This window comes from Herpailurus yagouaroundi, unplaced genomic scaffold (assembly GCF_014898765.1).
Source record: "Herpailurus yagouaroundi ecotype Mexico unplaced genomic scaffold, PumYag 142, whole genome shotgun sequence".
NCBI lineage: Eukaryota > Metazoa > Chordata > Mammalia > Carnivora > Felidae > Herpailurus > Herpailurus yagouaroundi.
In genome coordinates this window covers 8913196-8919476 of record NW_024412397.1, presented here as the reverse complement: position 1 = coordinate 8919476, position 6281 = coordinate 8913196, and the positions used below count along the sequence as shown (strand labels likewise).

At 35.1% G+C, this 6281-nt stretch overlaps 1 long non-coding RNA gene across 1 annotated transcript; it reads right to left on the bottom strand.

The window, feature by feature from the left end:
- Positions 1 to 3767: 3767 nt before the first annotated feature.
- On the bottom strand, positions 3768 to 4695 carry LOC121032815 (uncharacterized). The gene is made up of 2 exons (XR_005791501.1): positions 4086 to 4695; positions 3768 to 3840 (listed from the first exon to the last, which is right to left on the bottom strand). It is a non-coding gene; the product is annotated as an uncharacterized LOC121032815 (long non-coding RNA).
- Between the last annotated feature and the right edge of the window lie 1586 nt (positions 4696 to 6281).

The following is a 6281-nucleotide window of genomic DNA, read 5'->3' as shown; positions in this document are numbered from 1 at the left end:
TATAGGACAAAGGTATAAAAATAGGGAATCTCAGGATGAAAACATCCAAGATGAGGTAAACAAGATTAGGGTGGAAATGCCCCCAGCTTAGTACAATAGCAGAAAGCTGCTTTTACAGGAAGGAAGGACCAAATTAGGTAAACAGGTAAATAGGGCTATAGGCTGCTGTGGAGTGAAGTTGCCCACAGAAGAGCTAATTAGCAAAAGAAAGGTGCCTTGTTGACCCTGAGGTTGCATGCTCTTTCTCCTTCTCTGTTTACCTAAACTGGTCTAGAGGTGGGGACTCATGTTTGCTGTAAACAACCTTCCAACCCTAGCCAGGGTTTTGTTTTGTATTGACCCAAACCCCTAATACCACATATCTTCAGAACCCCCTTTCCCTTATGCACATGAGTTAATGTTCACGATTTCATTGTCTCTTTGTGCACATCCATCAGCACATTTGTAAGCCTTTTGATCCTAATACAAATGGAGCAAGGACCCTTACTCAGGGGTCTTGTCTCCTCTCAGACATTAGCCTCTCTCACAGTTTTAATCCTGCATCCTGCTTTCTTGCTGGACAAGAGAGAACTCCAGACCCAGAGTCTATGACAAGTAAGGAAACAAATAATTCTGGTATATAATATAACACTTATCATCATGGGTTATAAAACCACACACATTTTATATTCTATTAAAATAAGATCACATTAGATCATAAATAAACTTTTATTTAAATAAAATGAGATCACCATTTAATTTTTGAATACCTTAGTAATAATTACTTGAAGTCACTGAATTTAAGTCATCCAATAATTTCTATACAGGTAGGAATGAATTATTATATTTAAAGACTTGAAGTTAACTTTGACATTGCAAAATAGGCGGGATCATGTAACACGAGCTATATACTTAACAAACCTTTAAAAATACAACCACTTTCCTTTAGAGATCACCAAGAAGTTTTAGTAAACCATTGCTTTTTTTTTTTAAGGAGAAAAGCATATTGTGGTATAATCCTTAATAAAACAGTTCAGAATGCTTCAGTTCCGATTATAAATGTCTGTACAAGATTTAGTCTATTAATTATTTGAAGTTGGCAAGTTGTTGTACCCACTCATTCCTTACAGAGACTGCATTGCATGAGTTGGGTTTAGGGAATTTATGAATAGGATATTTATTTGAATTTGTGCCATCATTCCTTGTTACCTTAATCAAATTCCAGGCTGGAAAGATTATAAAGACACCCCACTGTGGATGCCCTGGAGCAGAGTTGGAGCAGATTGGCCAGGAGGACTTGCCAGAATACTCCATGCTCAACATGTCAGTTCAATTGCTGTGACAAGAACCAGTCCTATTCAGTTGCTAATGGAAAGGCATATCCAAACTGATTATCAACTGTTTTCAGTTAGATTTAGAAAAAGATTTATAATACAAGTAAAAATATGATTTACATGCTGTTGTCCACAACATCTAACAAGCTTTCCTTTTCTAGTCTTCTCCTTTCCTTTCTTTCCAATAGTAGAAATGAGTATTCTCTAGGAATTTCGCCTTTTGTTTTTTGGTTTGTTTTTGGTTTTCGGTTTTTTTTAGCTGAAGTCATTGTGTCCATATCAACAAGGCTTGGACTATAGTTTGGATCTTGTTATATTGCCAGTTTGATCAGATTCTAAAGATATGGTTTGCACACATTTTTTCTTGAATCATAAATTTTTGGGAATCTACCCAGATTTTAGCCAGATTGCCTGGAGCTTTAACAGAGTAGCAGTAGGAACAAAGCAATTATTCTCTACTCACAGAATATATTGAATTGGATTTATCTGGCATATGAAAGTTCTAGGATACTATTGATACAGACTTTTTAAATTACAGCCTACTTTCTTGGCAAAGAAATAACAAATTAGAAGGCATCTGTTGCTTTAACCCATCCATCATCCATTTATTCCTTATTTCTAACATGGAAACACTATTCCAAACACTAGAAATACATATATGAATAAAATAAATACTTTCTTGCTTAAAATTTGCATTCCAGTGGAGAGAAACTGACCTAATATATAAATCATATACCTGGCAGAAAAGAAAAAAAACAATGTTCTTGCTTTTGGGACAGGTTGCAGTATTAAATATGGCATCTGGTCCCAGATTTGAGTAAATACATGAAAAAAGTTAAAGAAAGTTAATTATTCAGATATCTGTTGAAGAAGGTTCTAGGCAGAAGGAACAATCAGGAAGCACAAAACTCTTGATGGGAATGATCAAACAGAGAAACAAAATGACATGTGAGTAAGCAGTGCATATTGAGGCAACTTTAGTAGGTGAAGAAAATGGGGTCTAGTGCACAACTCAGGGAAGTGCAAGTTAAAGTATATGTAAAGTATATATTTATATATAGTCTATAAATTGTGTGTGTGTGTATATATCATACCATATATATATGGACACACGCATACAATATATATGACTGCAACATTATCAAGAAGCCCATAATCTATGAGAGAAAGAGACAGAAAATGACCACCATAGTTTGATCAGTTCAAGGATAAAGGTAAACAACAGGTATAATGGAATATCTAAGGAAAGCCACAGCATTCAGGTAATTGTCCTGACTTCTACTTACAGTATATGCCAAGAACCAGAACGTTAGTATCACCTGGGAACTGGGCAAAATAACAAAACTCTTGAGCCTTACCTGAGAACAGCTGAATTATTATTTTCATTTTAACAGGATCCTAAGGTGATTCACAAAAAGAAGTCCAGGAAGCCAGTTTTAAAGAATTTTAGGAGCAGGTCGTCCATTCCAGAGAGAAGATAGAATGTGAGTAATGGCCTGGGAAAAGAAGAAGAAAACCAAATAAATAACATGACCAACATCACTACCGCCAAACTGTCTTGCTTGTATGCTTAGAACAACAGAAAGTTCAAGGTTGCTGGGGAAAAAAACAAAACCTGGGGTTACCCTGGGAGGAAGTAATGTGAGAGATGAAAATAGAGGGGGGTTTACAGGCTAATCTGGGCACTGAAATTCATTCTGCAGGTGCCGGAGGCTATTAAAGATTTGTCAGGTGGGGCAGCATGGTGAGCATTTTGGCCAAGTCTTCGAGGTGGCCAGATGAGAGATTGTTAAAGCCTGGATCTCATGTTGGGTACTTTCCATTGCACTTAAAACATCCTTAAAGTTATCTGAAAACTTTATTTATTTTTTTTTTTTTACTGTAAATTTTGTGAGAGCTTGGCACAGATTTAGAAAACATCAAAACCTCTAAACACCTCCACCAGTATTCTGAGGTCTGTGTGTGTGCATAATTTTACCTGAGAAATATCATTCACGACTCACAATATTTTAAGGGTTTTTTTTTCTCAAATAACAAAATAACATTATGAAAACCAAATAAACATTTTGAAGTCTGTAGAATGTTCTATCAGCATGACAGACTATAATTAAATGTAATACTTTTAGTAACCATTCAGGTCAATCTGACTTTTTCATGATTATAATAAAAAATATTTTTACTGAGAGCTTTTATGTTTTTCTGATATTTTATTCAGACATTCCACTACATGGTAAAAAACCACGAATGTTAAGACTTTTGGCATACATTTCCAAAACATATCACAAAACTTATTTATTTCATTTATTCTAATTTTGGTATAACTTTTACTTATTTTAGTATCAAACTCTACCCAGTATTTCATATCATCGAACCAAAATATTCCTTCAACAGCTAACAATACCAGTCTGTGATTAAGCTTCTCAAGCATTTATCATGTATCCTATATTAGTATTCACATATTGAAATCAGCAATGAAAGCATAGAAGCTAAAACTTTATACATTAAATAAAAAAAACTAAAAGATAACCTTTCTCATTCTTTTTTTTTTTTTTTAAATTTTTTTTTCAACGTTTATTTATTTTTGGGACAGAGAGAGACAGAGCATGAACGGGGAAGGGGCAGAGAGAGAGGGAGACACAGAATCAGAAAAAGGCTCCAGGCTCTGAGCCATCAGCCCAGAGCCCGACGCAGGGCTCGAACTCACGGACCGCGAGATCGTGACCTGGCTGAAGTCAGACGCTTAACTGACTGCGCCACCCAGGCGCCCCTAACATTTCTCATTCTTAAGTCATTTAGGAACTGTCCTTGGAACCGGCACCATCATGCAAAATAACTGCTGTTTTTACAAGTAGATATTTACGAAGGAGGATTAAAGTATGAAATAATCTGAGGTTCCAGAATATTATTAGTCAAACATTATTATTAGCCTATTACCTTATTGTTCTAATTTACATCTTGACCATATATATAGTCTGTATACATAGCCTATTAGAATTTTATAAAAACATTTAGATTATATACAGGATATAGCTGCGCTCAAATACTTTTGTGATCTTTACCCATTAAATTGACAACACTGTCTTTGATATTAATAACTAACTTTAGGTAAAATATAATGATTAGAATGCAACACACACCTAGTATATTAACAAAAACGTTGTATTAACAAATGCAGACAAAATTAGAACTGGAGAAATGTAACAGTTTTGTAAAATTTTTCTAATTCAACATTTATCTATATAAAGTGGAAATTTTAAAAAGTGAGGTCTGCAAAGATCTATGCAAGTTTGATAAGGAACTTCTATGGTAAACAAGTAAACTCAGATTTACATATATAAAGGTAATTCTATTAGGTGTCTATGAACTTAAGAATTGTGGCTGTAAAGGGGCGCCTGGGTGGCTCAGTCAAGTGTCCGACTTCAACTCAGGTCATGATCTCACAGTTTGTGAGTTCAAGCCCTGCGTCGGGCTCTGTGCTGACAGCTCAGAGCCTAGAGCCTGCTTCAGATTCTGTGTCTCCTTCTCTCTATGTCCCTCCCCAACTTGTGCTCTTTGTCTCTCAAAAAATAAATAAATGTAAAAAAAATAATAAAGAATTGTGGCTATAAATAAAATGGGTATTACTAAAAATGTGTGAATGTTTGAAATTTAGAAATAAAATTTGGGTGTTAATTTTGAGATCCTTTAACAAAATGTTCATTCTATGGGAATAAATAATTGATAAAAAGAACTTACAGAATGGTATTACTCCATGAGCATATGAAGAAAATAGCTATTTTATTCTCCCTAGAAAATGGTACCAACTTAACTATATACAATTCTTTCTAATGTTTAAAGTGATTTAATTTGAATAACACTGGCCTAGGGGATTAGGGTATTGGGACCAGATTTTTAGCAGTACTTTGATTTTGTACATCATCAGGAAGATTTGATTATCCTTACAGTTTTATTAAATACTAAAATTATTAACTCTGGGGCGCCTGGGTGGCGCAGTCGGTTAAGCATCCGACTTCAACCAGGTCACGATCTCACGGTCCGTGAGTTCGAGCCCCGCGTTGGGCTCTGGGCTGATGGCTCAGAGCCTGGAGCCTGTTTCTGATTCTGTGTCTCCCTCTCTCTCTGCCCCTCGCCCGTTCATGCTCTGTCTCTCTCTGTCCCCAAAATAAATAAATGTTGAAAAAAAAATTAAAAAAAAAAATAAAAAATAAAATTATTAACTTTATGTTACTAGACTGTTAGCAGAAATCTGCTTGGAGAGGTGGGAGTTTTGTCTTGAAGATGAATATGCATGGAAATTTCCATGAGATTTTGAAATATTCCATTGGATTGGAGGAATATGATTGCTTAAAATTATTGTGAGGAAAAGGATAGTAAAACTAAAAATATTTAATGATTAAATTGAAGAAACTCAATAATATTTGAAAAAGATATAGTTTTTCCTAAGAAGGGCAGTTCAAAGCCAAGAACTAACCTTGTTCCGAGTATGCCAGGATCCGTTGCTTAAACTTGCTTTTCCAGAAACCTGATATTGTCTATGAACCAAGAGTTGAAGGAGTATTTTGCACACAGGTTTGTTCTCCTCTAGCTCACAAGGCTTGAGCATTTCAACTTGTAAATATAAAGATAAAATATAATGTCAGTACGATTAGATCTTTTTGTGAACTTCTCTTGTTGAAAATGTCTGATTTCTGGTTCCACCGTCTCTGTTACACGCTGGTCATCACCTTAGATTAAGTCTTGCTCCCTCTAGTTTTGCCTTGATGAATATTCTGCCTTTAAAGCGACTTACACATTTTTACTTTGATGTGCTCATTTTACTGCATTAGCATTCCCAGTCATGATGATGTCACACTGTAGCTAAGCATTACTCATAATTGCAGTACTCAGAATTACTCTTGACTCTTTAATCCTAATTATCCTTCCAATAAAACGAGTTTAGATTAGTTAACATACAGAGTAGCACACAAT